Source organism: Phyllostomus hastatus, unplaced genomic scaffold (genome assembly GCF_019186645.2).
Source record: "Phyllostomus hastatus isolate PE091 unplaced genomic scaffold, TTU_PhHast_1.1 phas_scaffold_55, whole genome shotgun sequence".
NCBI lineage: Eukaryota > Metazoa > Chordata > Mammalia > Chiroptera > Phyllostomidae > Phyllostomus > Phyllostomus hastatus.
Genome location: NW_025334035.1, coordinates 3,426,639 through 3,436,661, shown reverse-complemented (window position 1 = coordinate 3,436,661; position 10,023 = coordinate 3,426,639). Strand labels below are relative to the sequence as shown.

At 44.0% G+C, this 10,023-nt stretch overlaps 1 pseudogene; it reads left to right on the top strand.

The window, feature by feature from the left end:
- The first annotated feature begins 229 nt into the window (after positions 1-229).
- Positions 230-9,874, top strand: LOC123809500 (annotated as a pseudogene).
- Positions 9,875-10,023: the final 149 nt, after the last annotated feature.

Below are 10,023 nucleotides of genomic sequence, written 5' to 3'. Positions count from 1 at the left end.
CTCACCCCACTTCCAACCTCAGTTGTTCCAAATCCAGGTCTAATGCCATTCCTAGTCCTAACCCCTGGCCGAACTTCTCTTACCTCAGCCTGAACTTCTCATACCTCAGCCCCAGCCTTGACTTCAGCTCCAATCTAGTCCCAGCCTCCTCAGTCCCACAAGTCCAGCCCTAGTGTGGCCCTGGTTCTGCCTCCATTTCAGCTGTGACAGCCTTGGAGTTGGGCCAAGCATGTCAACAACATATGAAAACCTCCAGTCCTTGGAAAGTGAGAAGAAAAGCCAGGGGATTAGAAATGGTAAGAAAGGAGAAAAGGTGTCTCCTAAGACACCCTCTTACATGTGTAGGCAGATTTCTGTTATCACAGAATATCTGCACCTCTTCCATGTGCGCTGCTGGGGTCCCCCAGCTCTGATGGGTCAGGCTCCAGCATCTGGGAAGTCCTATATGCAGAGGATTCAAGGTCCTCAGAATGACAGGACCAAGAAGGACCACAACAGGCCTGGGGGCCTATATTCTGCGGGAGGTCTGAGCATTTGCACTGGGGGAGTGAATAGTCATGTTTAGAAAGGAAACATTTGCTAACTGAAAATACAGATAAGTATGAGCCTGCTGAGGGCCTGGCTGCCCCAACTCTCTGTCTCTGCCTGCCTCCCACAAGCCCTGATGATAAGACTTCACATATCACCATCAGGTGCCATGAGGTGGGTGAGGGCCCATGTGACTGAGGACTGTGCTGGTCCATGAGTGGTCAGAGGCCTGGGCATCCCCTGCACCACAGCCTCCCCCAGCTTTCCCTGCACCAGCCTTCCTCCATGAAAGGTCCCTGTGGCCTCTCCTCCTCCCCTGTCTCTCTCCTGTCCTGGTCCTCCTTGTCCTGAGTTCCTCTCCTCTTGCAGGGCTGCCTGTGCCCCAGGTCTTCCTACAGCATCTCTGCTCTGGACCCCACCTCTTCCTGCTCTTCCTGGGCCTCAGCCTCCTCCTGCTGGTCGACATCTGTGTAACTGGATCCAAAAGTGAGGGTTTCAGGGGGGGCACTAATGGGGGCAATAGTGGGTAGGGTTCAGTGATGTGAGCACTGATGATGATCATGGTGGATAATGGGTGATATAGTCAAACTATCTAACCTCTCTCAGCCTTACTTTCCTCATCAGCAAGCTTGGACAACAGTGCCTGTCCCTTTGGGATGAGTGGCAGTGAGGACCCAATGAGACAATGCATGTCAAGTGCCCCACTTGGTGCCAGCACAGGAAGCACCTGATGACCCTTAGCACCCAGTGTGCTGTGTGTCTGATCAGGTTCCAAGATTCAGAGGGACCTGGAGACTGAGAGCAACTTACAGCAACTTCACCTCAAACACTGAGGCAGAGATCCAGGCACTGCATGCCCAGGGTGAACCTGGCTGGAAGGGGCTCTGGATTGGGATGAGGGGGTGGGGGGGTGGGAGGTGAATACTGAGCATTGAGTCCCCATGTCCTCCAAATGGCTGTTTGCAAGAAATGATAACATCTCTGAAAGCGGTGGTAGAAAACCAGGGGCAGCAGCTGCAAGCAGGTGAGAGATCCACCAGTAGTGTGTGTGCAAGGGCAGGGTGGGGCTCTCAGGACACAGGTGGGGTGGGAGCAGCCTGGGGTGCTGACTGCCCTCCCCTGTAGCCCACAGCTTGAATGACAAGGTGTTGTCTCTGGAGAGTAAGCTGGAGAAAGAGCAGCAGGAACTCAAAGCAGGTCAGGCCCCTTCTCCCCTCCACTGGGCCTGATGTGGTGAGCGGATAGTTAGGGTACAGAGCTGAGCCCCCTGGACTGTCCCACTGTCCTTCTGTGTGTGTCCCAGGCTATTCTGACATGATCATGCAAGTCCACGTGCTGGGTGAAAAACTGAACTCTGAATATCCAGATGGCTGTGCTCAAGAGCAATGGTGAGTGGAGTGCAGGGAGTGCCTAGTCCCATCTCCTGCCCTTGTCCCACTGGGCAGCATCTCAGACCCTTCCCACACCCACCCTTCAGGCTCCCAGAAGTCTTGCTGCCCCATTAACTGGCTGGAGCATGAATGAAGCTGCTACTGGTTCTCTAGTACTGAGAAGCCCTGGCCTGAAGCTGAAAATTACTGCCAGATGGAGAATGCACACCTTGTGGTGGTCAGCTCCTTGGAGGAGCAGGTGAGGCCTGGGAGAGCTGGTTTGGGAGGCTGGTTGTTATACAGAAAGAACAGCCACCACCCTCCTCTCTTCTCTCTAGAAATTTCTCGAGCAACACACATCCTCTGTGAATACCTGGATGGGCCTTAGTGACTTACATCTTGTCTGGTTTTCGGTGGACTGGACAGACATTGAAACAGGCTTCCGGGGACAGAAGATGGCGGCTTTACTCTAGGCAGCATTTTTCTCAGCTTCTGTGAAGAGGAGGGAAACTCGCCGATCGGTGGAGAAACAGAGCAAGTGGACTAGGTTACCGAATCACTTTTGAAAGCAGGACATCAAAAATTATTGCGATCACTGAAAAACCAGACGGTAAGGAGACTGCTTCAGGACAAAAGGGACCCAGGGATCAGCGCGGGGTCTAGGGGTGTGCAGTCCCCAGGCCCGGTGCTCCCGGGTCTGCCTCAGGGCTCCCCAGAGAGGCGAGTCGCTCCCTCCCCCGAATATGGGGGGTGAGCAACTCCAGGGGAGAACGTGTTGCTTGAAGGAACAGATTGGCCAGTTGGACTGGGAAAAAATCGCCCAGGGACTATGAACACCCGCCCAGAGACCTGGGAGAAGTGAGGGCCTCCAGCCGACAAGACCAGGGGCAGCCTGGAAGAGCGCCTGCACCCCTAGCCCGCACCCCTAGCTCGGTGGAAGTGCAGATCAGTGGAGAGCACAGAGCTGGGAGGGGCTTGGCTCTCGCTCCATAGGGACTCCTGAATCGCGAGCGCTGTGATCCCAGGACGGACGTGGCGCTTGGTGCGTTCCTACAGTAGTGGCTCAGAAATTTCCAGCGAGCCCGACCCGGGGAGCCGGGAAAGGCGCCAACACCCCTAGCCCGGTCGGAGTGCAGTTCGGCGGGGAACACGGAGCCGGAAAGGGTTCGGCTCGTGCACCACCGGGAAGCTTGACTCGAGTGCACTGTGCACCCCGAAGGGTCGTGGCGAAGTGCTTAGGGCGATCCTAGATCCCGAATCTCAAAAATTTGGGGGAGGGGCGTGCCCTTTTATGATTCCCAGGGAGGGCGCAGTGAATCCCAAAATGTCGCGGTTGCCTCCTGAGATCATAGAGCTGGAACCCTGCAGGACCCCGGAGTCCGGAAGAACGTGGAAGTGAGATCCGGAGAGCCAGTGTGCTCGGGAGCGCCCAGGGTACCTGACAGACTTGCCGAGATCTGGCAGGGAAGAGAGAGAAGCATTTCAAAGGTCCCTCAGCCAGCTGAAGCCAGCAAGATCAGAAAAACTGGTCTGGCCAGTTAGAAACCAACAAGAGTTTTTTTTTTTAATTTTGTTTTGTTTTATTTTGTTTTTTTGTGGCTGTTGTTAGTTGATTGATTTTATCTTGTGTTTCATGTGACATTTTATTTTTGAATTCTTATTATTTTTATGCCTCTCAATCCCTTATGTTTCTCTTCCATTCATCCTAATATTATTCTTTCCACTCCAAATTTATCTCTCCTGCACTACATCTTCTGCTTTCCTTTCCTTTTTTTTTTTAATTTTGCAAGTTACTGTAAATTTATATTATCTTTTTCTCACTTTTCTGACATTTTTATTTTAATAATATTTTTGTATTCTTTTCCTTTCTGTATAATCTTCTTTGCTTGGCTGGTTATACTGTCATTTGATAGGTTCCCCCCTGGTATCTCAGTCACAATGTGTTGATAAGTTACTATCTTTCATCTGTGCTCCATTAATACACCTCTCAAGGTTCTATACTCTTTATTCTTGTTATCTAGACCTCATCAATTCTGCCACAAGACTGTCACTTAACTATTACTGTTAGTAAGACCTAGTCTATACAGTTGTAAATACTACTCAATACCCCTACCTGATCTCAGCCCACTTTGCAATTTTCTGAACTATGCTATTGTGGGGGTTGTCTCTATTCTTTTACACACTACTCCTATTTACTAATCTTTAATCCAACCCTACCTTAGAATCTGACCTCCCACAGCCTCACAGCTTTCTAGATCCAACTAACAATCCTCTCGTCCCCAATAAGAGTCTTACCCTCTTTCCATCCTTTCTAAAATGTGGATAGTGGGGTGGAGGACCATGGTTAACACTATAAGGAGCCAAAGGATAACCCATCTCTTCTCTACTGGCTGCTAATGTAAATATCATAGCAGATTGTCTTGCTGTCTTAAACCATTTTGACTTACTCCTCCAACTGATCACAAAAAAAGAGTAGGGGGAAGCTGTGAACACCAGGATACATGAAGGAGATTGCACCACTGAATCTCACAAATATTTTACCACAGAAGTTCACACCATAATTACAGGGAATCAGAACAGATCAATTTAACAAACAAGAAGAAAAAAGAAGAAACCCACGAACAATGAGAAAACAAAGAAACAACCCCCAATTGAAGGGAAACGAGGAAGCCTCAGGAAAAATGCTAAATGAAATAGAGGCAACTCAACTATCAGATAGTGAGTTCAAAACAATGATTATCAGGAAGTTCAATGAACTCACAATGAGCTATCAGAAATTAGAGGGAAACTACATCAGTCTCACTGCAAACTATATAAACATAAAAAAAGAAATAGAAACTCTCAACAAAGGTCAAAAGCAAATGAAGAATACAATTTCTGAACTGAAGAACACAGTAGAAGGAATGAAAAGCAGGATCAATGAAGCAGAAGATCGGATTAGCGAGCTGGAGGACAAAGTAGAAAACAACATCCAGAAAGAGCAAGAAAAGGAAAAGAGGCTGAGAAAGAATGAAGAGGGATTAAGAGAAATGCAAGACAATATGAAACATAATAATATCCATATAATAGGGATACCAGAAGGAGAAGAAGAGCAAGGGATCGAAAACCTAATTGAACAAGTAATGAAGGAGAACTTCCCTAATTTGATGAGAGAAAAAGTCACACAAATCCAGGAAACACAGAGAGTCCCAATCAAGAGGAACCCAAAGAGGCCCACCTCAAGACACATCATAATTAAAATGGCAAAATTTCAAGACAAAGAGAGAATCTTAAAGGCAGCAAGGGAGAAAAAGGAAGTGACATACAAGGGATCCCCAATAAGGCTAACAGCTGACTTCTCAATGGAAACACTTCAAGTCAGAAGAGAATGGCAAGAAATACTCCAGGTAATGAGAACCAGAGGTCTGCAACCAAGGCTACTATATCCAGCAAGGCTCTCAATCAAGATAGAAGGCCAAATAAGCTTCCCAGGCAAAAGAAGTCTAAAAGAATACACCTCGACCAAACCAGCTCTGCAAGAGATTCTAAAGGGACTGCTTTAAGGAAGGGAAGGAAAAGAGAGAGAGAGAGAAACACATGTACATAAAAGACAATGAATAAATACCTATCAGTAATAACCTTAAACATAAATGGATTAAATGCTCCAATCAAAAGACATAGAATAGCTGAATGGATAAGAAAAAATGACCCACATATCTGCTGTCTACAAGAGACCCACCTCAGGATAAAAGACCTACACAGACTGAGAGTGAAGGGCTGGAAACAAACCTTCCAAGCAAATGGACAGGAAAAAAAAGCCGGGGTAGCAATACTCATATCAGACAAAATAGACTTCTGAAAAAGGTCCATAAAGAGAGATCCAGAAGGTCACTTCATAATACTCAAGGGAAGAATCCATCAAGAAGACATAAATATTGTAAATATATATGCACCCAACATAGGAGCACCCAAATACATAAAGAAAATCTTAGAGGACTTCAAGAAAGATATGGACAGCAACACAATTATAATGGGAGATTTTAACACCCCACTATCAAAAATGGACGGATCTTCCAAACAAAATATCAACAAAGATATTGTGGCATTGAACAATACCCTTGATGAAATGGGCTTTACTGATATATACAGAGCCCTCCATCCAAAAGAAGCTAAATATACATTCTTTTCAAATGTACATGGAACATTTTCAAAGATAGACCACATGATAGGAGACAAAACAAGCCTCAAGAATTTCAAGAAAATTGAAATCATACCAAGCATTTTCTCAGACCACAAGAGACTGAAGCTAGAAACCAACTCCAGGGAAAAAAACCCAAAACACTCAAAATCATGGAGATTAAACAGCATGCTATTAAACAATGAATGGATCAAGAATGATATTAGGGAAGAAATCAAAAGGTTTCTGGAAACAAATGAAAACGAACTCACAACAACCCAAAACTTATGGGACACAGCCAAGGCAGTCCTGAGAGGGAAGTTCATAGCGATATAGGCCCACCTAAAAAGGTTAGAAACATTCCAAACAAACAACCTAACCCTACGTCTACAAGAACTCGAGGAACAACAACAAAGGCAGCCCAGAGCAAGCAGAAGGAAGGAAATAACCAAGATCAGAGCAGAATTAAATGACATAGAGACTAAAAGCACAATTCTAAGGATCAATGAATCCAAGAGCTGGTTCTTTGAAAAGATAAACAAAATCGACAAGCCTTTAAGCAGACTCATCAAGAAAAAAAAGAGAAGACCCAAATAAACACAATCAGAAATGAAAGAGGAGAGATCACAACAGATACCACAGAAATACAAAGGATTGTAAGAAATTACTACAAAGAACTGTATGCCAAAAAATTTGAAAACCTAGATGAAATGGACAAATTTCTAGAAAAATATAATCTTCCAAAACTCAATAAAAAAGAAGCAGAAAGCCTGAACAGACCAATGACAACAAAAGAAATTGAAGCAGTAATAAAAAAACTCCCAACACACAAAAGCCCTGGACCAGATGGTTTCACAGGAGATTTCTACAAAGCATTTAAGGAAGAGCTAACCCCTATCCTTCACAGACTATTCCAAAAATTCCAAAAAGATGGGAGTCTCCCAAACTCTTTTTATGAGGCCAACGTCATCCTAATTCCAAAACCAGATAAAGACACAACAAAGAAAGAAAACTTCAGGCCAATATCACTGATGAACATTGATCCTAAAATCCTCAACAAAATACTGGCAAACCGCATCCAACAATACATTAAAAAGACCATACACCATGACCAAGTGGGATTCATTCCAGGGATGCAAGGATGGTTCAATATTCGCAAGTCAGTAAATGTAATACATCACATAAACAAAAACAAAGACATAAACCACATGATCATATCAATTGATGCAGAAAAAGCATTTGATAAGGTACAGCACCCATTCATGATAAAAACACTTGGCAAAGTGGGAATAGAAGGAGCATTACTCAACATAATAAAGGCCATATATGAGAGACCTACGGCCAACATCATACTCAATGGGCAAAAATTAAAATCTTTTCCACTAAGATCAGGAACAAGACAAGGCTGTCCACTTTCACCACTTCTATTCAATATAGTACTGGAAGTTTTAGCAATCAGACAAGAAAAAGAAATAAAAGGCATCCAAATCGGAAAGGAGGAAACAAAACTGTCACTGTTTGCAGATGACATGATAGTATACATAGAAAATCGTATAGACTCTACCAAAAAACTGCTTGACCTAATAAATGAATTTGGCAAAACAGCGGGATACAAAGTCAATATCCAGAAATCAAAGGCATTTCTGTACACCAACAATGAAACAGCAGAAGCAGAGATCAAGGAAAAAAACCCATTTGAAATAGAAAAAAGAAAAAGAAAATATCTAGGAATAAACCTAACCAAAGAGGTAAAAGACCTGTATTCAGAAAACTATATAACACTTGGGAAAGAAATCAAGGAAGACACAAACAAATGGAAACATATACCGTGTTCATGGATTGGAAGAATTAACATCATCAAAATGTCCATACTACCCAAAGCAATTTACACATTCAATGCAATTGCTATTAAAGTACCAATGGCATATTTCACAGACATAGAACAAACACTTCAAAAAATTTATATGGAATTATAAACGACCCTGAATAGCTGCTGCAATTTTGAGAAAGAAGAGTAAAGTAGGAGGGATCACAATACCCGACACTAAACTATACTACAAGGCCACTGTAATCAAAACAGCCTGGTACTGGCATAAAAACAGGCACATAGACCAATGGAACAGAACAGAGAGCCCAGAAATAAGCCCAAGTCTCTTTGGTCAATTAATATTTGACAAAGGAGGCAGCAACATAAAATGGAGTAAAAATAGCCTCTTCAACAAATGGTGTTGGGAGAACTGGACAGCCACGTGCAAAAAAATGACACTTGAGCACCAACTTACATCATATACAAAAATAAATTCAAGGTGGATAAAAGACTGAAATATAAAACGTGACACCATTAAAGTCCTAGAGGAGAACGTAGGAAGGAAAATCTCAGATATTTCATGAAGAAACTTTTTTATTTACTTGTCCCCTAGAGCAAGGGACATAAAGGAAAGAATAAACAAATGGGACCTCATCAAAATTAAAAGCTTCTGCACAGCTAAAGAAAACAGTATCAAAATTAAAAGAGAACCAACTGTATGGGAAAACATATTTGCCAATGATACCTCAGACAAGGGTTTAATCTCCAAAATATATAAAGAACTTACAAGACTGCACTCTAAGAAGACAAGGAATCCAATTAAAACGTGGGCAAAGGACTTGAACAGACACTTCTCCAAGGAGGACATACAGAAAATCCAAAGACACATGAAACAATGTTCAATATCGCTAGCTATCAGAGAGATGCAAATTAAAACCACAATGAGATACCACTTCACACCAGACAGAATGGCCATCATAAACAAAGCAACAAACAACAAGTGTTGGAGAGGTTGTGGAGAAAAAGGGACCCTAGTGCACTGTTGGTGGGACTAAAGACTGGTACAACTGCTATGGAAAGCAGTATGGAACTTCCTCAGAAAACTAAAAATGGATCTGCCTTTTGACCCTGCAATTCCACTGCTGGGACTCTATCCTAAGAATACTAAAACACCAATTCAAAAGAACCTATGCATCCCAATGTTCATAGCAGCACAATTTACAATAGCTAGATGCTGGAAGAAACCAAGATGCCCATCAGTAAATGAATGGATCAAAAAACTATGGTACATTTACACAATGGAATTCTATGCAGCAGAAAGAAAGAAGGAGCTCCTACCCTTTGCAACAGCGTGGATGGAGCTGGAAAACATTATGCTAAGCGAAACAAGCCAGGCAGTGAAAGACAAATACCATATGATCTCACCTTTAACAGGAACCTAAATAACAAAACAAAGAAACAAGCAAAATATAACCAAAGACACTGAAATAGAGGTCAGGCTGACAGTGCCCACAGAAGAGAGTAGAGGGAATTTCAGGGGACAGTGGGAAGGGTTCACGGGAACAAACTTAAAGGACACATGGTAAAAAACTAAGGGGAGGGTGGTAATGGGAGGGAAGTGGGGAGGGGTGGGAGGAAAGTGGGGAGGGGTGGGCGGGGGGGCTGGATTGGGAGTAAAAAGGAGAAAACTGTATTTGAGCAATGATTAAAATTAAAAAAAAGTTACAGGCTTCCAGTGAGTGTGTGTGGTTGCAGACTCCCTCTGGCCCAGATTGCGTGGGTACCCGGGTGCCTGTGGATTCTTGGGATCAGTTGAGGATCTGGTTCCTGAGCCCACATCTGTCTGGTGTCCTCAGGTACTGGAGAACAGAGCTTCAGGACTACTGGTGCAGGGACTTGCCCATGGGAAGTGGGAACTGTGTCTACTTCAGTAACAATGGCCACTGGTTCTATGACATCTGCCAGAGATCCTACCACTTGGTCTGTGAGAAAGAACTAAACAAGGTCGTCTAGGAGCCTCTTCTCCGCTAAGTTATTCCCTCAATGCCTACACCTTTGCAGGGTCCTTGTTTGGGGGTACCTTTCTCTGAGGGTCTCCAGCATGTTCTTGGGGGGTTTCATGTACGATTTTAAGTGAAGTGAGAGAATGGTGTCTGAGGGAT